The sequence below is a fragment of the Solanum stenotomum genome, chromosome 11 (assembly GCF_019186545.1).
Source record: "Solanum stenotomum isolate F172 chromosome 11, ASM1918654v1, whole genome shotgun sequence".
NCBI lineage: Eukaryota > Viridiplantae > Streptophyta > Magnoliopsida > Solanales > Solanaceae > Solanum > Solanum stenotomum.
This window is the reverse complement of record NC_064292.1, coordinates 18,304,250-18,326,838: the sequence shown is the minus strand read 5'-3', so window position 1 is coordinate 18,326,838 and position 22,589 is coordinate 18,304,250. Positions and strand designations below refer to the sequence as shown.

Genomic DNA, 22,589 nt, shown 5'->3' with positions numbered 1-22,589 from the left:
GTAGTTTGCAAAAGTTGTGTAGGTATACCAGACTTGGATATGAATGTCATTGGATTACAAGTGTTCCCTCTGTCACTGACAGGCGATGCTGCAGTATGGTTCACTGAGCTTCCGTATAACTCAATATTCACATGGGACCAACTGGCAGAGGTGTTTAAAGCAAAGTACTATCCAGTGTCTAAGAAGCTCAATCAGAAAGATAGGTCAACAATTTTGTGGCATTACCTGGAGAGTCTGTGAGTAGCTCGTGGGACAGATTCACTGCTTTCGTAAGAAGTGTCCCAAACCACCATATTGATGATGAGTCACTGAAGGAGTATTTCTATCGAGTACATGATGATAACAATAAAATAGTACTTGACACTATTGCCGGAGGTTCATATGGTGATTGTACATATGCACAGATTGCTGAAAAACTGGAGAGGATCTCTCGTAACAATAAAGCATGGAGCACTCGGAGGTCAAATACTGGGAGAAACTCATTTACCATTCATAGTACAAATAACAACTCTGCAGATGATATTTGTGAAGAGATGACCCAGATGAGGACCGAGTTGGGGTTGGTATTGAAGCATGTGAGCCGAGGACCAGAAAAGGTAAATGCTGTGAATTATTTAACTAGAACTCCACCACCAATGGAAGATTGTTACTATGAAGAAGATGCTTATGCTGTGAATGATCAGACGGGGGGTTTCCGACCAAATGCCCAAGGATCCAACACGAAAAATTGGCGCCAAGGTCAAGGAAACCAAGGTCGGAACTATGGTAATTACAACCGAGAAGGTCACTATGTCTGGGATGGGAACTTCAATCGCGACAACAACTACAACAGGAACAATTATGGCAATAGAAACGATCGGGTTGGACCTTATGTTCCCCCTCAAAATTGGGAATCTGGTGCTAGGGAAACTGGAGGCAATATGGCGCATATTGAAGATATGATGCAGAAGATGATGAGAAGGTTTGATGCAACTGATGAGAATGTGAAGGAGATGAGAAACGACTTGTCTGGTATTGGACAAAAGGTTGATGCCCATGCAGTGTCAATAAAGCATCTAGAGCAGCAGATGATTCAGTTGTCTACTGCAGTGAACCCACGTCAACCTGGGACTCTTCCTAGCAACACCATCCAAAATCCAAAGAATGATGGTCATTGTATGGCAGCTACTACTCGAGGGGGTAAACAAACCATAGATCCATCTAGGCCGTCTGTGGTGGAAGTTGAGATTAAAAAAGATGATGATGTCATAACAGTTAGTCCAGAGTCTGGAAAGCAATAGAGCAAGAGGTGGAGATATCTCAAAAAGTGGTCCCCATACCTAGACCTCCACCACCTTTTCCACAGAGGTTAGTGAAGAAGACTGAGGATGGTAAATATCGCATGTTTATTACTATGTTGAAGCAACTCTCTATCAATGTTCCTTTGATAGAAGCCTTGGAACAAATGCCTAGGTATGCGAAGTTTATGAAAGATATGGTGACAAAGAAAAGGTCTGTGAGTATTGAAGATGATGATAGATTGCAGCATTGTAGCACTATTGCTACAAGATCTCTTGTGCAAAAGAAGGAAGACCCTGGTGCTTTCACGATCCCATGTACTATAGGGTTGTTACACTTTGCTAAGGCATTGTGTGATCTTGGTGCTAGCATCAACCTCATGCCCTTGTCTATTTACAAGAAGTTGGGTTTAGGGGACCCAAAGCCCACTGCAATGCGGTTACTAATGGCCGATCGAACTGTGAAAAGGCCCATTGGTGTACTTCACGATGTGCTAGTGAAAGTGGGGTCTTTCATGTTTCCGGCAGATTTTGTGATTCTTGACTGTGAGGTTGATTTTGAGGTTCCCATCATCCTTGGGAGACCATTTCTTGCCACAGGGTGTGCGTTGGTTGATATGGAAAAGGGACAGATGAAATTCAGACTGAATAATGAAGAAACAACTTTCAATATTTGTAGGTCTATGAAGCAGAGTGGTGAGCTCCAAACAGTATCTGCCATAACTTACAGAGTGGAGACTGGGACTGAAGTGCAAATTGAAGAGCGAGTAGGTATTGAGGCACTAGCAGCAGTTATTATGAACTTCGATAGTGATGACATTGAAGAGTATGATGAGTTGGTAGCCGCACTCGATAGGTATGAATACCGGCCCAAACCAAAAAAGTATGAATTAGACATGAAGAATCACGAGTCCCCATCCGCAAGACCATCTATTGTGGAGGCACCGAAATAGGAGCTTAAGGCTCTACCACCGCATTTGAGGTATGTGTACTTGGGCAAAGGGCATACTTTGCCGGTCATCATTGCGGCAGATTTGAATGCAGGACAAGTAGAGTGCTTGGTGACTGTGTTGAAAAGGTTCAAGCGAGCTATTGGGTGGACTATAGCGGATATCATTGGGATTCCCCCCGGTATTTGCTCTCACAAAATCCAACTCATGCCAAATCATAAGCCCAATATCGAGCACTAGAAAAGACTAAATCCACATATGCAAGAAGTAGTCAAAAAGGAGATCATCAAGTGGCTGGATGCAGGAGTTATTTATCCTATTTCAGATAGTAGTTGGGTATGTCTTGTGCAGTGTGTGCCAAAAAAAGGTGGTATGACTGTGGTTCCAAATGAAAGAAATGAGCTTGTTCCAATAAGGCCTGTTACTGGATGGAGAGTTTGTATGGATTACCGGAAGTTGAATGCGTGGACAGAAAAGGACCACTTTCCTATGCCATTCATGGACCAGATGTTGAATAGACTTGCAGGAAAGAGTTGGTATTGTTTTCTTGATAGGTATTCGGGCTACAATCAAATCTCTATAGCTCCAGAAGACCAAGAGAAGACCACCTTCACGTGCCCATATGGGACTTTTGCTTGCAAACGGATGCCATTTGGGTTATGCAATGCCCCAGCGACCTTCCAGCGGTGTATGATGTCGATATTTTCTGATATGGTGGAGGACATTATTGAAGTGTTCATGGATGATTTTTCAGTTGTAGGTGACTCTTTTGATGGGTGTCTAGATCATTTGGCCGAAGTGCTTAAACGGTGTGAAGACTGCAACTTGGTGCTTAATTAGGAGAAATGTCACTTCATGGTTAAAGAAGGTATAGTGTTGGGACATCGAATTTCAGAGAAAGGTATTGAGGTTGATAGAGCTAAAGTTGAGGTAATAGAAAAACTTCCACCACCCATTTCAATAAAAGGTGTTAGAAGTTTTCTTGGACATGCACGATTTTATAGGAGATTCATCAAAGATTTCTTAAAAATTGTGCATCCTTTGTGCAAACTGCTCGAGAAGGAGAGTAAGTTCTACTTTGATGATGCTTGTCTTAGAGCATTTGGAGAGCTGAAGGAGAAGTTGGTTACAACACCTATCATTATTTCACCGGGTTGGGGACAACCGTTTGAGGTAATGTGCGATGTGAGTGGAGTGGCGCTTGGTGTAGTATTGGGTCAAAGGCGTGAGAAAATTCTTCACCCTATTTACTATGCTAGCAAAGCTCTAAATGTGGCCCAGAAGAATTATACTGTGACCGAACAAGAACTCCTTGCGGTGGTTTTTGCATTCGAGAAATTTCGTTCCTACTTGCTTGGTACTAAGGTCATAGTGCATACTGACCACTCTGCATTGAGGTATTNAGTAATGAGACGGGATCCTTGGTATGTGACGGGAATATGGGTTGAGCTAGATTATTGGGTACATGCTTTTGATAGAAGATTCATATAGTAATTGTGATTAGGCTAGACTTTAAGGGGGATAAGCTCTCTCTTGAGCAACTTACCCCGTTTCAAAAGCGTTCCTCTCGGACACCCATTTGCCGCATGAAGATCGGCCTATGCCTTAACCCACTCACTCTCTCGAGCTGAGTGTGTGGACATGGGACTAGGGTTCACTCTCTCGAGCTGAACCTCATGTCGACCCACTCACACTAGCCATCAATCTAGTGGTCTTAGTTTTACGACCTCTCTCTTGAGCAAGCCAAAAACACATAAATAAACTTGTATTTGCAACTACAAAATTCATTAAATTCATCCACAACCACTAAACGAAATCACAATTAAACTACGATTAAACTATCAGCAAACAAGACCCAACAATTATCTTAGCTCATAACCGCTAAATCATACTCCAAGATTGGGGTTTCTTAGCTACACATTAAGAGATAGAAATTTATACCTAAATGTGCTTGCATTCAAATGGGTATGAAGATTTAAGTCCTGTTACAGACCAAGAATGAAGAATCCAAAAGACCCAAGTCCAAATCCTTGGAGATGAAACCCTCTTTTTCTTCAAGTCTTCAAAGCCCTCTCAAACTCAAAGCAAAAATACTAAAAAGTACTATTCTATATGAAAATTATAATAATTGTTCGACTTCTAAAACTATAATACTAACTAGTATTTATAGTTTTCACAGACTTGTGCTGCAGTGAATCATTCGACGTCATTAGTCGGAATAGACAATCAACTCGGCGATTCACCCTTTGGTGTAGTTCATCGCCGTCTTGCACCAGCCTTCAACACCTTTGTACTCTAGGTCATTGGGAGACATGGTACTGCTTCGTGGAACTTCTTGGTGATGCACCGACTGCTCCCTATCTCTGCCGACTTGATCCTTTCCTTCGGGGCTCAGCACACTAGAACAAAAGGAAGTAAAACCTTTTGGTGACTCGCCAAGTGGACTCGGCGATCCTAATGCCTTCATTTCTTTGTTCTTCTCAGCTTTTTCGTTCCTTTTTGTGACGTAGTGTCCATGCTTTCCTTCAAACATCAAATATCTGAAACTTTAGGGTTTTCATTAGATATTGAGATAAAATAAGCATTTGAGGACACAATTTCTATTAAAATATAGCCCTAAATGAGTCCAATTTGTGGACTTGTCAGTGATCCAGTGTTATTCGTAAGGAAGAAAGATGGCTTACTGAGAATGTGTATCGATTACCGATAGCTGAATAAGGTGACTATAAAAAATAAGTATCCCCTTCCGAGGATCGATGGATTATTTGATCAATTACAAGGTGCTTAGTGATTCTCAAAGTTTGATTTAAGATCATGATACCACCAGGTACGAGTTCGGGAGAAAGACATTCCAAAGACAACTTTTAGAACCTTATATGGACACTTTGAGTTCTTTGTAATGTCTTTTGGATTAACTTATGACCCAGCAGTGTTCATGGACCTGATGAATAGTATATTCAGGCCGTATTTAGACTTGTTGGTGATTGTAATTATTGATGATATTTTGGTGTATTCACATTCAAAAGCTTAGCATGTAGATCATCTGCGAGCAGTCCTTCAGGTTCTTCGAGACCGAGAACTTTATGAAAAGTTTTCCAAGTGTGAGTTCTGGTTGGACTCTGTAGCTTTCTTAGGCCATATTGTATTAGATGCAGGCATTACAGTTGATACATAAAAGATTGAGGCCGTAAAGACTTGGCCCAGACCCATGACTCCGACTGAGGTTCGTAGTTTCTTAGGATTAGTTGGGTACTACAGAAGGTTTGTAGAAGGGTTTTCTTCACTTCAGCACCATTAATGAAGCTGACTCAAAAAGTAGCTAAGTTCCAGTGGACTGAGGCTTGCGAGCATAGTTTCCAGGAGCTGAAGGACATGTTGACTTCAACAGCAGTTCTAGCATTGCTAGAGGGTTTAGAGGGCTATGCGGTGTACTGTGATACTTCTGGTGTTGGGTTGGGATGTGTTCTGACGCAACATGGTAAGGTTATCGCATATGTTTCAAGGCATTTGAGGAAACATGAGAAGAACTATCCGACCCACGATTTAGAGTTGGCTGCAGTTGTGCATGTGTTAAAGATCTGGAGACACTATTTGTATGGCATTAATGTTGACATCTTCACATATCATAAAATACTTCAATATATCTTTAGACAAAATGAGTTAAATCTGCGACTGTGTCGATGGCTTGAGTTACTGAAAGACTACGATGTGGATATTTTATATCATCCAGGAAATGTGAATGTGGTAGCTGATGCCCTCAATAGTTTATCCTATTTAGGTGTGGAGAAGCGTGAGAGCTTCATCGATTAGCTAACTTGGGTCAGGTTGTTAGAGGCAGACGATAGTGGGGTCACAATTCAGGACACAGCCGTATCATCTCTAGTTTTGGAGGTAAAAGAACGACAACACGAGGAACCTAGCTTAGAGCAGCTCAGAGCCAAGGCTCATGATCAATAGTCTTTAACATTTGATATAGCAGGAGATGGAGTCCTCAGATATAACAGTCGATTGTGTGTTCCAGATGTTGCATGGCTTCAACATCAGATTATGGAAGGGGCACATCATTCCAGTTATTCTATTCACCCTGGTTCGATGAAGATGTACCATGATATTAAGGAGATCTATTGGTGGCATGGGAAGAAGAAGGACGTTGCTAAGTTTGTGGCATAATGTCCTATCTGCCAACAAGTGAAAGTTGAGCACCAAAAGCCCGCTGGGCCAGTCCAGGAGATAGTCATTCCTTTGTGGAAGTGAGAAGCAATTAATATGGATTTTATCACATGGTTACCTCAATTGCGTCGTAAGTTGACTCTATTTGGGTAATTGTTGACAGACTAACAAAATCAGCCTACTTCTTACCAGTTAGGCTTACTTTTACAGCTGAAGACTATGAAAGGTTATATATTAGAGAGATTGTTAGGCTACATGGTGTCCCATTATCTATTATATCTGATAGAGGATCACAATTTACTGCTAACTTCTGGAAGTCTTTCGAGAAAGGACTGGGGACACAAGTTAATCTTAGTACAACCTTTCACCCTCAGACAGATGGCCAGGCTGAGCACATAATTTTGACACTCAAGGATATGTTATGGGCGTGCGCTCTAGACTTCAAGGGAAGTTGGGATGACCACTTGCCACTTATTGAGTTCGCATACAATAATAGTTATCATTCCAGCATTGGGATGACACCTTATGAGGCTTTGTATGGGTGAAAATGTAGATCCTCCATTAGATGGTTCTAGGTAGATGAGTCAGTGTTGATTGGACCCGACTTAGTACAGCAGACAGTGAAGCAGGTTAAGCTTATTCGGGAGAGGTTTCTAATAGCTCAAAGCCGACAAAAGTCATACTCAGATGTGCGACGAAGGGACTTAGAGTTTTGTGTCGATGACTGGGTATTCTTAAAAGTCTCGCCTATGAAGGGGGTTATGAGATTTGGCAAGAAAGGCAAGCTTAGTCCAAGATTCATTAGGCAATACCGAATCCTTCAGAGGGTAGGACGAGTGGCTTATGAGTTAGAATTGAATTCAGGGCTAAAATATGTTCATCCAGTTTTCCATGTATAGATTCTATGGAAGTGCTTAGGAGACCCTTCTCGGGTTATCCCAGTTGAGGATGTTCAGATCACAGAAGAGTTATCATACGAGGAAACTCCAGTTGCCATATTAGATCGACATGTCCGTAAATTGAGGACCAAAGAGGTGGCTTTGGTTAATCTATTTTGGAGAAACAAGAATAGAGAATAGGTGACATGGGAAGCTGAGGATGGTATGAAGTCTAAATATCCTCCCTTGTTTCATACCCCAGGGTGATGACATATCAGTTTATATTAGTGTAGTGAGGTAAGATACCTATCTGATTTCTTATATTGTTTCTTATTATTATGGTTGTTGTCGTTGTATTTTTGCTCGCATTATTATTACGGAGCAATAGTGCTTAGATATTTATGTCATCCCGTGAGACGCCTAGGTTAGAATTTCTGCATTCAGGTTCTTGGATAGTCACATTTACAAGGGATACTCTTTCTAAATTTTGGCAACTTTAAAGAACTTAATCGCGTGACTCAGATTTTTCATTCGAGGACGAATGTTTCTAAGGGGTAAAGGATGTAATATCTTGACTTTTCGAAACGACTAAATTAACTCGTACCTTCATGGAAAGACAAAGAGGGTGAGTAATAAATTAAGAATGATGTGGTATGTCATATTTTAAGTGTTCAAGGGTTGTATCTCAAGTTTTGAAGTTAGGTATTTGGCAAAATAAAAGTTGACGAAAGTTATTGTCAGTTCCTTTTTAAAGATTTATCTGAAATTTGGGTCAAATACCTTAGAGGTTTTCTCCCAATCTATAAAGAGTTATGGGTTCCACGACCTATCAAATCGATGGTCTACAAGTCTAGTTTCCAACACATTAAACCGTGAATTCATACAACTTTAGAATAGATAGATATTCGCGTTTTCATGAGACTGTGCAAGTAGGAACGTGAGATGGGGCCCTAGGTCGGTGGAAATTTTTATATATCTTCTTCTTCAACTTTTTCTTCATTTTTTTAGTTAAGAACCTGAAAACTTATAAAACCCATTTCTAGGATCAACTAAATTATAGGTTTTCTCGAGTCCTTGACGAAACTTATTCTACGGATTGAGCTCGTCATCATGGTATAATTTATTTTATCAATTTCATAACATATCATACTTTGGTGTTGGGACATCATGGGTTTGGACATATTTGAAGGTTTTGAGGTGTATTATGAAGTTAAGATCAAGGTAAGACCCTTCTTTCATCGACTTTAGCTTTGATAAGCCGTAAATAGCAATTTGCGATGAAAATACATATCTTTTATAGGATTATTGTGGTGTTTTCTATTCTTGTGTGTTTAGTATGGTCCTGCCTTGTTGTAGTATCGGAGGGGGGGTTGTGAGTAAAAGTCGTTAGGCCACGTGAATTTAGCAAAAAAGGTATGTTAAGGCTATTCCCTTCTTACGACATGTTTCCTTAAAGCTTATGAGCAATGTAATTGGGTTGTTATCGTTGTTATACTTGTAGCCATTATTGTTGATTATTGGCTGCACGAGTTGATATAATCCTCCCATGTCGGGATTCTTATTCAGTTAGTAGCATCCCTATGTTGGACACGACTTAGAGGCTATTCGTATAGGTTACTTATAGCTAAATTTCTCCCTTTTAGCCTATTGGATTGTTATTCTTCCCCTTGGGGCTATTGTGGTTAGCTGCAAGAATGTGATCTATTCCTAGAAGGGCTATGTTCTGCCTACGGGGTTATATTGATTCCAAAAAGGGCTATGAGTTGACTACAGGGTTATATTGATGCCTAAAAGGTCTCTGAAATGCCTATGGGGCTATATTGATGCCCGGAAGGGGTATGAGTACCCATGGGGCTAAATTGACGCCTAAGAAGTCTATGTGTTGCCTACAGGGCCATGTTGTTTCCTAAAAGGGCTATGAGTTGTCTATAAGATATATTGATGCTTATGAGAGCTATGTCCTGCCTACGGGGCTATATTATTGCCTAAGAGGTCTATGTGACTACCTTTGGGGATATGGGACTACCGATAGGGGTATATAGATTGATTGGAACCTTCTGGACTTATGGGGGCGTGGGTAGCTGGTCTTGTGTGTTGTTTGTACTCTCCGAGCTTATGGGGGTCTGTTTAGGTTGTTGTTTTATTATTTTTAATATGTTTAGATTTAGGAGAAGGTCAGAACACTTATGTTATCCTTGATTTACTTATCGGATTACTCCCAGTATATTATGATACCTGCTCATAGTCTATTGCCTTTCATACTCGGTACATTATTTCGTACTGAAGCCTCATTGCTTGGAGGTAATGCATTCATGCCTGAAGGTCCTGACAGACGACCCAGTAGACCTCCTCAGCAGCATGATTGACTTTTATCCGGTTGGCTAGCCCATTTCCTCCGGAGCTGCCAAGTTGGGAGGTTTGTTAGCTTTTGTTGTATATATTTTTATGGGTAGGCTGGGGCCCTGTCCCTCCAATCTTTACTACTTTTAGAGGCTTGCAGACTAGTGTGTGGGGTTTACAACTAAGTTATGGCCATGCTGGCCTAGTTTGTTGGTTTGCTGAAGCTTGTTAGTTGTTTGATGTATTGTCTTGATATATACTTGCTTTCAATTTCGGTATAGAGAGCATGGTAGCCTCGACAGCCCAATCAGGACTTCTATGCTAGTTGGATATTTCTTTATATGAAATCTTGGGAGTAGCTGTTTCTTTTATAGATCTGTTGACAGGGGCCTTATTGGCCGAGGGCATAATTTTAAGCCGAGATATACTTGTTTGTTTTCTTGATTGCGTGTGGCTGCCATGCGCTAGTAGCAAATGGGTCAGCAGGGTCGGCTCGGGCCTGAGTTTTGGCACTAGGGTCCAGTTGCGACCCTTGAGTTTAGGGCATGAAAAAAATCCTACCATACAATTTAATTCCTTAGTGAGTTTCGACACTGAAAGCAAGTTAATTTGAAGTTTGGGACAAACAGAACATTGCTAAGTTGTTGATTCTCCAGTATATTCACAGAGCCGGTGTGAGTAATTTCAGATAATTCACCATTAGGCAAATGCACAAAACAAAATTTAGTGAGAATGCTTGGATGCTGCAACAAATCTAACCTTGAAACCATATGATTAGTAGCTCCGGTATCTATAATCCACTGTGTGTCTATCAACCTAGACACAAAGGACAAAGTAATACCTGCATTAGAATTTGAAGCAGTAGCAATGTTGGCCATGCCATCGCTTTCTTGTTTGTTGTTTATCATCTGTTAAATCTGATGATATTGTTTAGGAGATAAAAAGAGGTGTCAATTAATTAGAAGCAAGTTGAGTAGGAGTGAAGTTCTGTCACTCATCAGTTACACAATTAGCTGCAGCCTTAGCATGATATTTTAGTTTTGGTCTATGATAAAAAAATGATATGTCATGCGGGTACCTTTTATCATTCTTCTTCTCATTCTGATACCTCCTGTCATTATGATAGCCTCTTTGGTTCTAAAAATTTTTACTTTGAAAATTTTTATCATGTTGAGTGCCTCGATCATCAGGATACCCAATCAACTTATAACAAATATTTCTAGTATGGCCAGTTCTCTCACAATAATCACAATATTGATCAGATTTGTTAGGTTTATAGTTTTGCCCTGTTCTGTTCAAAATCAGCGTAGTAGATTCATTCATATCTATTTCCTACACAGCCTTAGACAAAGATCTTTGGCTTTCCTAATGTATAACTAGTGCATAAATTTGATTAAAGCATGGCATAGATTGCATCATAAGAATTTGACTCTTAGCCCTGGAATAAGAGTCATTTAATTCGGTGGGAAATTAGAAAATCTTGTGTGTCTGGATATGCTCAACAAATGCTTTGGATGTTTCACAGGCGAAAGTTGGAGAAGGAATTAGGGCATCAAATTCATCCCACAAATCATTTAGTCTAGAGAAGTAGGCTAAAACAATAGTATTACCTTGTGTGAGAAATGCTATCTCCTTGTGCAAATGAAAGGTTCACACACTATTCTTTTTGTCAATTTTTTCTCACAAGTTCTCCCAGATCCTTCGCGAGTCAGATGCATAAGCAATACCGGTCATTAAATGTTTACACACGACATTCATGATCCATGACAAGATGATTGCGTTGCATCCTTCCCATCGCTTTAACACAATTTCTATCAATAAATCCTAGTTTGTTCTTCCCAAGCAAAGCAAATTTCATGTACTTGCTCCACAAAGCATGATTCTCTATTCCTGTCAGCTAAGTTTCAATTAATGTCACACTTGGAGTGTCTGTAGGTTCCAGATACAATGGATCATTGTGATCTGCCACCACAATATCATGAGTTGTAGTTGCATCACCCATTGGAGCTTCGAAGATGTAGATCGGAAGAATCAAAAAAATCAAAAAAATCAAAAAAGCAATCGAACAATAATGAAGGAGAAGAAAATTTTTATGGAATGAAGAGCGTTAGATCGAATGATTTGATACCATGATAAGATTCAGCTCCCATGGAGGAATCCATGGATTTAGAGCTGAGACAATTTCTTGAAATACATCTTATTCCGTATCAGAAGAATGCCATTTACATTGCATACCAGTACACTATATATATATACACACACACAGACACATCTAGAAGCCTTAGCTAACATCTAATCTTTACTTCATTTCTTATAACAAAAAACAATTATGAAACTACTAACTAATTCTGTTTAAGTTAGTTACAATCCCTAATTATTCTTCTCAACTGACTGCCACATCAATGGAGCCGTAGATCGAATGATCTAATACCATGATAAGTTTCAGCTCCCATGGAGGAATCCATGGATTTAGAGCTGAGAGAATTTCTGGAAATACATCTTATTCCATATCAGAAGAATGCCATTTACATTGCATACCAGTACAATATATATATATATATATATATATATATATATATATAGACACATCTAGAAGCCTTAACTAACATCTAATCTTTACTTCATTTCTTATTACAAAAAACAATTATGAAACTACTAACTAATTCTGTTTAAGTTAGTTACAATCCCTAATTATTCTTCTCAACTGACTGCCACATCAATGGCTTCAATACAACAATTGAATAACATCCAAAGGAAATTACAATCCAACAAACAAAGGCATATGTGTTTAGTATTCCTCGTGTTCATCATTTTCTCCTTCTTCCAATTCAACACCAACTTCTTCATAATTTTCACACCCAAGGCTACCTCTTTGAAGTAAACTTACGACCTAGGATCACGAATGACCCCAAGCTAACCCTGAGTTGGCATATCATAAGCAAATTGAACATATCTATGAAAACATGAACTAATGCGGAAGCTAAATCAATTTATAACTAATAGTGGGAAATACCCAAAACTGGTCTAAATATATATAAAACTTACTAAGAGTTTAGAGATACTGAACATTCACTCAAAGCTAAAGTTGAATCTAATACTATGTCTGAAAAGCCTCTACTAACTAGAGTTGCTGGGACATGTCCCCAGCTAACCCTAGCAAAACTGTAAACTATAAAAGAAGACTGAATATGAAAAACATGTCTATTGTCCTCGATGTATTAGGACTCACCACTGAAGCTGCTGAATACAAATTAGAAACCGATCTATGCGTGATCTGGATACTAAATACCTGAACCTACATCATGAAAGGATGTGGCGCAGAGTATGTGTCAGCACTTGGAATGTACTAAGCATGCAAGATACAGATAATAGCTGAACAAAATATATAAGCTGAACAACATAACTGAGCAATGACATAATATGAATAAGAATGTACATACTGAAACATAACTGAAAAACTGAGCTAAATGCAATGACCAAGTACTAATCATGAACATATATGCTGAGACTGAGTATTAAAGTAAAACCTGAAAACGTGGTAAAATGTACTAGAGTCTGACTGTGGGAGCTACTATTAACCAACATAAAACCACATGAGTTAACCGTAGAGTCTGATGTATAGACCCCATCGAGAGGACCCAATATAAATCGCCAGGGGTATAAAGACATGACTGGCGTGATCACTAAATCTGATGCCCACAGAGGGGACTTATAAACCTACGAGGGCATATAGTTCTGGGACTATGAGGGTACGCTGAACCCTAGTCCAACTCGATGCTAAGCCTACTCCCAACTGAATATGTATCTGACACAACATAACTGAAATACTGGATAGCTCAATATTATGACATGCAAATTTGAGAATGCAACATTTATGTATTGACAATGTAACATTCGAAATCTGAGGCATGTTTATCTATTTAACTAACCTAGAAAGTGTAATTCAAGAACTAAGATAATCTACACAACTAGGGTTCTGAGTTTATGCAAGGAACTAAGCAAGAATTCATGAAAGCATGATAATCTGATTAAGAACACTACAACAACTAAATTACAACTAATATCTAAGGTTTTAGAAACCCTAGGTCTAAGCAAGCTATATCGAATTAAGAATCTGACTGAATTTTAGGGACCTAGTAGATGAAAGGAATCCACTAGTGAAATCCCACATACCTGGTGACGAAATTCACAAAGAAATCCTTTTGATTTTAGGGCTTTACCTTGAAGAACACTGCTGCTTGTTCTTGAAAGAAACTGGCACCTCTTTCTCCTCATTTTGTTCTAATTAGGACTTTTTTGGAGAATAAGGGTTCTGGGTATGTCTGACTAGGTTATTAGACTTATTGTGAGTAAAACAACGTAGTTTAGTCATCAAACGATGTAGTTTAAGTGCCCCAACGCATAGGGAAAGGACAAAAATGACCCTAACCTAAAGCTGATGAAGTGTCACCCATGAGTGGACTGACGGTCCCTCGGTTGACCTACCAACTTCAGTAGGAGTCGTCGGTCAAGCTCTGCCCGATAGGGCTTCAATAAACTAAGCGTAAATGTTTACTCAGAGATGGGATTTTAGCAAACTCGGTGGCGTTGGAAAGAGGATTCAATTTCATTTGATAGGTCATGAGACACCTAATTCATTCTGTGGTAAAATATATGACCGTTTGAAGTTGATCTAACAATTATTTTCCTCTGAATAACTGCTGACCCTCACTTATGGTCCGTAGGTCCAACCATGGACCGTACTGGTCGACCGTAGGTGGGATCAAAGACCATCAACTTTGGACCCTAACGACAAAACCAACCTATGGTACGTGGGTCAATCAACGGACCGTGGTTCATGGCCGTAGGTGTCACCTTTTGATTCTGAAGTTTACCTAAGTGTGAGAATGAACCACGAGATTCGACCTACGGTCTGTGGTCTGACCTATGGTCCATCAATGGATTCAGTTGACACCAGATCCTAGAAAACTATTTTTTTCTTTCTGTTTTCTCGAATCTGAGGTGTTACAGTAATCCTTTTCTAGAGCAGCCAGATCTTCATGTGCTTCACTGAACTCGCCGTCCTCTATACCCTCACAAACATACTAGTGCTCTAAAGCACGCTTGGCACATATCAGATCAAACTTTTGATCAATGCGTGAGAAGACCTCAACAACACTGATTGAGTTGGAAACTATACATACAACTCCAGCTTTGCATATTGAAAAATATCTCTTTTTGTGTAAAAGCCTTGAACTTTTTGAACCCCATTTGAGGATAGAAAAAACTCTCTTGTTTGGTAAAACATCGTCCATCCGTAATAAGTGAAATTTTTTTATCTTCTTTAAATTTTCTTATATTTGGAGTTCTTGGATATTGATTTGAATTTGTAGGGTTAGTAGTTGATTTAGATGAGATGGGAAGATATATTTGTTTGGGTTGCTTATTTGTTGGGTCAGGTGTGGGTTAGAATAGGGATGGTGGTTTTTTCCCTTTTTGGGTAATTTATTCTGATTTGGGATTTTCCATTAAAATAGAGGTATAAATGATGAAATTAGTAATGGTAGGGGTAAGAATAACTCTATTTTAACGGTAAGGCATAATCAACCAATAAAACAAAATTGTGGGGGTATTTTTTACCCTTTTCCGCAAAAACATTTTCTCAGCCCTTCAACAGGACACTACTAATACCTTGGTGAAGTAACAACACCTCCAACCCACAAGTCATCACCTGCAACACTCATAATTTGAAAAGACACCAAACTTGACCAAAACCAAACAGACTTAGGAGTTGTTTGGTTTGAATTCAAGTTATGACGGGATTAATTATGATGGAATAAATTATGATGGGATAAGTTATGCTGAGAACATTTTTTATTGAGTATTTGGTTTGTTGTATTCAAAATAATAGGCTTTGCATAAATTTTAAGAACAATTTATTTGTTTACAAAAGTACCCTTAATGAATGTGAAAAGTGATGTATAAAAAATGTTTTAAAAAATATTTTTATCATTTACTTATTTTATCCCGGGATAAGTGATTAACGTTTCAAGGACACTTAATCCAGTTCTAAGCGTCAATGATCGTTAGTCAGTATAATAACCCAATAAATGAGTTGGGGTCGAATCCCACATGGGGTGGTACATGTTTAAGATTCAAGAGTAAAGTGTAAATGTTTCCAAATCGGCCATAGGAATATACATTATCAAATAAAAACATAATTCAAATTAGGGGGTGACACGAATGTCAAATAATAGGGGGATTTTGGTTGTAATTATCAACTACAGCAGCAACAAACAATATGAATAACAATAATGAGACGGGTTCTAGGATGTGATTCGATTATAAGCTAATGTAGACAAATGGGTAGTTGAAACTGTTAGAAAATTGCTATAAATTAGTGACTAAGCTAGACTATAGAGGAGGTAAACTTTCTCTCAAACAATTTACCCCGAATAAAGTCAATTTATCTCAAACATCGACAAGCATGCAAAAATAAGAACAACCTATGCCTTAGTCCATTCACTCTCTCGAACTGAATGTGTGAAAAAGGATTTAGGAGTCACTCTCACGAGCTGAACCCATGACAACCCAATACCCATACACCATCAATCAATAATCTTATCTCTTTTAAGAGAATCTTTTGAGTAATAATATCAAATTTTGAGGATGAGCAAATGTATTTAAACATCTGAGCTGAGTATATTTTGGGAGTAGTATTGAGCACCGATATGGGGACGAGTTCAAACAACTCAAATTCCTCATAAACGATGTAGCCAACATGGGTAGAAAGGGTCATACTTTTAGATGATTCCTTATTGATTCTTGAAGAATATCTTAGTGGATCCACTTATTTGAGGATGTCTTATACTTCGGCAAGGTATAAGACAGTTCTGGTTGTGTGGGCGAGAGGTTGTATCATCACATAGCTCATAGTGATGGTTGTCAATTATAGAATCTCCCAAATTGAGTTATTTTGTATCTTTACATAAAAATGGAGTTATTATTGTATTTTTAAATACATTGAGTTGTTATCTACTGTTTTAAGAGTTTTTCTTTATATTGCATCTTTATGATTGCTTTTATATCGTATTGAGTTGAGGTTGAGGTAAGTATGTTCCTTTCCTTCCAGTTCAAGCTTATATGTCTATGCTTTAGAGTTCCCCTTACATGCTCGTACATTCCATGTACTGACGCCATTTGGCCTGCATCTTTCATGATGTAGATACAAATAATTGGATCATCAACCAGCATTTCATTGATCCAATCGTGTTCCAGCTAGAGTTGGTGAGCCTTATTGCTTTCCGGAGGGTTTCACATCGAGTTTACATTTCAACTTTGTTAATTAAAATGTCATGGGTCTTGTCTCGAAGTTCATCTCAGTTAGTAGAGGCTTCATAGACAGTAGTAGTTGAGGAGTCTTTTCATTTCTGTTGTTTATGTTTACGACTTGAGTTGCCTTGTATGGCCAGTATGAATATTTTAAAATGTTCTAAGTTAATCATTTTGAGATGTTGAGTTTAACCTTTACATTTGAGGTTTATTTATTATTGAGTAAGTCTTCTACTGGGAGTTGAGCCAGGCCAAAGGTTCGCTTGGGGCCAGAAATGGTTCTTGAGTGCCAGTCAGGTCAAAGGTGTAGGCTCGGGGTGTGAAAAAGCATAACGACATCAACAATTTTTTTTAGAGAATTGACAGTGAACCTATCTATGAAACATGGCTAAGGATCCAAAAGTTAGTGCTACAATGTCCCAATAACAAATTGTCATATTTTAACGCATCGACTTTGAAAAGGTAAAGAGTGAGTTAACAGGAAAGTCCAGGACTCAAAAATAGGACAGGGACCCTTCATAAGACCCTAAATGGTCCATCTAAGGCACCACTGGCCTTTTAAGACAAGTGGACTGGTCCTATGGCCTTAATCCAGGGCTGCTAGGATTCAGAGTAACCTGGATGGCTCCTTAAGCGAACGATCAAAGGTGTACAATCAATTTAGGTCTAGTAGCCCAACCTTTTAGGGCAACCCGTAGAAGGTTCCACCTGGATGTTTCCGGGAGTATTCCTAGATGATCTACCTTGTGTTTCTTCCAAAAGGGAAATAGACTTCAGTATTGACCTTCTCCCAGATATGCAACCTATTTCTATTCCTCCTTATTGTATGACTATGACAGAACTTAAGGAATTAAAGGCCTAACATAAAGATTTATTGGATAAGGGTTTTATTTGACCGAATATCTCTCCATGGGGTGCTCTAGTTTTGTTTGTTCGGAATAAAGATGGTTCACTTCGCATATGTATTGACTACGACAATTGAATAAGGTTACCATTAAGAATAAGTATCATCTTCCAAGGAGAGATGCTTTATTGATCAACTCTAAGAAGAGAGTTACTTTTCTAAGATCAACCTTTGGTTGAGTTATCACCAATTGAGAGTGAAGGAAGATGACATTCTGAACACTGCTTTTGGAACTTGGTATGATCACTATGAGTTTTTGTTAATATTGTTTGGTTTGACTAATGCTCAAGCCGGATTCATGGACTTGATGAATAGAGTGTTTAGACAATATCTTGATATGTTTATAGTTGTGTTTATTGATGACATCTTGATTTACTTCAAAATTGAGGATGATCATGCCGAGCATTTGAGGATTGTGTTGCAAGTCCTCAAGGACCAACAAATATTTGCAACGTTTAGTATATGTGAGTTTTGGTTGAGATCTATGGCTTTTCTTGGTCACATTGTTTTCGGTAAGGGTATTAAGGTGGTCTCTAAGAAGACGAATACAGTTAAAAGTTGGCCTAGACCTTAATCCCCTTCAGTTATTCAAAGTGTCTTTGGTTTTGGCTGGATATTATAGAAGGTTTGTGGAAGGGCTAGAGTAGGTTATTGTGTGATGGTTGAACTCCTATTTATTTATTTAATTTTGATTGCGAACATGGTAAATGGATATCAACTACACATGTAGAGTGATTTAGTGAGCTATTGGTTATGTTACGGTTAAATATGTTGTATTATGGTTTTAGTTTTGCTATGTTTTTTCTTTTATTATCACCTTATATCATGTTTGGTACTTTGTTTTATATTGACGTCCCTATTGCCTGGTGGGCGCTGCATTCATTCAAATAGGTTATCAGGTACATAGGGGTCCTCATTGTGTGTGGTTGAGTTTAGCTGACGATTGGTACGCTCCGTTCTTTCTGGAGTTGTTGTGTTTAGAGTCTTCTTTAGCTTTAGTTGATAACGGGTACGTTAGGACGCTGTCCCAACTTGTTGTTAGCGGTTTGTAATGTAGAGGCATGTAGACATCTATTGTGGGTTTATGTGTTAGTTGTGGCCTTGTTGCAAGTTGTATGCTTTGTTTTTGGTCTTGTCGGCCTAGTGTTTATATTGATACTAGTTCTTTGCCACGTGCGCAACACGAGTAAGCCGGGTTATGTAATGTATTATTGGAGCTGTCACGCCCTGAAGCTACCCCAAGGACGCGGACAAGGGACCAAGGATCACGAGTGACCCCAAGCTAACCTGCTGGCATATCATAAGCATACTAAAGTAAACTGAAGTAAAAAAATACTGTGCGGAAGCTAAATTCTGAGATAATATGAAATGATGGGGAATACCCATATACTATCTGAATAAATGAAAAGTGAGAGTATAACAACAGCTGAAAAGTCAAACTCTAACACTAAAGCTTAAACTAAATATGTCTGAAATAAGCCTCTAAACGGACATGCCCCAGTTAAATCTAGCAAAAAATGAAAACTAAAGACTAAAATGGAAAGATAACATGTCAACTGTCCTCGAAGAATGAGGACTCATCACTATGCTGCTGAACTGAAGATCGGGATCCGATCTATGCGTGATTTGACCGATGAGGACTTGAACCTACATCACGAGAAGATGTAGCGCAGAGTATGCGTCAGTACTTGAAAGGTACTGAGCATGCAGGATAGAGTAAAGCTGAATAATAACATAACTGAACAACCAATAAAGCAAGGATATAATCTGATCATGATAAGGATACTGGAAATACTGAACATGGCTAAACTGAATGCAATGACCAAGTTTATAACACACTGAGACTGAATATTGAACTATACTGATAACATGGTCAATGCAATAGAATCAGACTGAACTATAAGGGAGCTTCTAATAACTGACATAAAACCACATGAGCTAAATGTGGAGTTCGATATACTCGCCATCGAGAGGACCCAATATACCCTGCCAGAGGTATAGAGGCATGCTGGAGTGATCACTAAAATGATGCCCACAAAGGGGACTTACAACCTACGGGGCACGTAGTTCTAGGACTTGAAGATGAGTGACCCTAGTCCACTCGATAGTACGCTTCTCCAAATTGATTAAGTAATTAACATTCTATGAATCAAATGCTGTAATACTAGATAGCTCAAAATAATGGCATGCAACTGAGAATGCAACATTAATAAACTGATAATGGACATTCAAAAATTGAGGCATGGATGTATGTATCTGAAATATTTGACCTAACATGTGTAATTCCTGAACTAAAAGAACTAAATAGCTAGGGTTCTGAATTCGTGAAAGAATCTACACCAAAAGATACTGAATTCATGATAATCTGACTTGGATCATTCTAACAACTAAAACCCAACAATTTCTAACATTCAAGAAACCCTAAGTCTAGAGAATATTAAGGGAATCAAGATTCTGATTGAAATCTAGGGACCTAATGGGCGAAAGGAACCCATTAGTGAAATCCCACATACCTGGTGACGAAATCCATGGAGAAATCTTTCGATTTCGAGGCTGAAGCTGATGAAAACCTATTGCGTTCTTGAATTAGGGTTCTTGACTTCTTTCTTCTCTTTGCGTTCTAGTTTTCTAAGTTTTGGTGAATGATCTGACTTAGGTAAGTTCTAGTTTGTTTACTAGGCTAAAAATGACCGAAACTATGTAGTTTAGGGGTTAAATGACATAGTTTAGGGGTCCAACGCATAAGGAAAAGACCAAAATACCTCTGACTTAAAAACTATTAGGGTCACCGACGGACGAGATCGATGGACCGTGGATCGATCGATGGTCCATATTGGTTAACCGTCGATCGGTGATTGGGACTGGAATTTGGGGCTCTGACCTATGGCCCTGGACCACGGACCGTGGCTTGACCTATGGTCCGTAGGTCCCGACGTGAGTTGACACTAAGCCAAAATTTTGGGACTTTTTTGGGGAGGGCTGCATGTGACCATCCACAGATCACCAGCACAGACCGTGGGTCACCCTACGGTTCGTAGGTGGTACCCGTTGGTGGCACATGTAGCTTTTGAAATCTACAATCTGGTCTGTTTAGGATACGGGGTATTACAGAAGCTGTCTTTGATGCTAAATTTCTGGAGTTCCTTTTTCTGACATTGTCATCTGGCACTTCAAATACAGTTAAAAGAGACATAGAGCTAATGATATCAAGAATAGATTCCACACAATTAGTGTCACAGCTCGCAAATCTAATAATGGACATTCTTGCTAGAAAATGTCAAAGAAGTGCTAGTGAAGTTAAAGAAAAGCTATTCAGCGGACACATTTCTGAATCTGAGAAACAACAACTTATACATGCACTTAAATTACTCTCCGAGACTAAAAAACAATTGAGGATGTCAAAAAATAAAACATCATGGTTGACTTCTACACTTCTACTATTAAGCTCAGTGGGTTTTTCAATCGATGCCAAATATCAAAATTCATGTTTGAGAAGAGTATATGGACAAGATCCTGATGGTCATCTTTGTAGTACATCATCATCAAGTGTGAGTTTGAAACACCGTACAAGTTGCACTTGTAGAGCATGGTATCTTGCAAAAGGGGAATGCATGATGATGAAAAAACTCTGGCTTCTACATGGTATAGAGAAATTGAAATGTGCGAATCCAATTCCCTTGAAAACTTTTTGAGAAAAGGGAAGTTTTCATCAATTTTTCTTAAACAAGGTTTGGCAATTGTTGAGCTAGAGTTTTATTACCCCAAAGACATACAGACTTTTTAAGTGTTCGCTTGGGAAACTACATTTCAAGACCGAATGTATAAGTGATTTATCGGAGAACTCAGTTTCTGCTTCTTAAAGAGTCATAATGGTGGATGAAGGTGTTGAAACGTGTTTGTCTCAAAACTCTCAAATATGTTGTCATGGTAGAGAACATATGACCATAAGAAGCATTGATAGATGTGTACTACGAATTGGATCAGTCTTAGTGAGATACACCTCAGATATTATCGATAAATGGTTCAGTGCAAACACATCAGTTAGAGTCTGATTGTTTGAAAGAGAGAAGTACTTGCAGATGTTGGGATTTATTTACCATAGAGTCGGAGAATAGACCAAGTTGTTTTACTAGGGAAGTAGGACTTCTAAAGAGGTCAAGGACATTGAGTGCTTCTCATATGACTTTTCGACTACTCAACCACAAAGCAATATGGTATTATTAATTCACAGTAAGACACCTTGTCAAAACCACAATCCTTGCAACAATTCAAATAATCACTCTTTGGGAATCTAGATCTTTCGTACGAGTCAAGGTTGCATCATTCATTGTTCTTTTTTTCTTCAATTTCCCATCAAATTAACAACTAACTAAAAAACAGACAACTAAGTAACTCTACCCACCAAAACTGAGACAGAGTAGGTGGTGAGATACACCTTGATTAGTTGGACAGTAGTAGTTGTTGATTTTGTACAACATGCTACTCCATGTTTCTTCAAAAAATATGTTCCAAAAAAAATGATTTTTTTGGTTTAGGTAATTACATGTACAATCCTAAGAAGAAGCAAACCAGCATCAATTGATATCCATGTCAGAGTTGAATATTTTAGGCGAAGGTTCAAACTGATTGTTATTGGAGATAGAATGTATGATTCCCTGAAGAAAAATAAAGACATGTATTAATCATTTAAGGCCCGTGGATATTATGCAAAATCTACTCTTCTTTGTGAGAAACAAATAAATGATAGAGAAGTAGGAAA

At 38.7% G+C, this 22,589-nt stretch overlaps 1 pseudogene; it reads left to right on the top strand.

Annotated features, from left to right (window-relative positions):
• The first annotated feature begins 762 nt into the window (after positions 1 to 762).
• Positions 763 to 22,125, top strand: LOC125845723 (uncharacterized; annotated as a pseudogene).
• Positions 22,126 to 22,589: the final 464 nt, after the last annotated feature.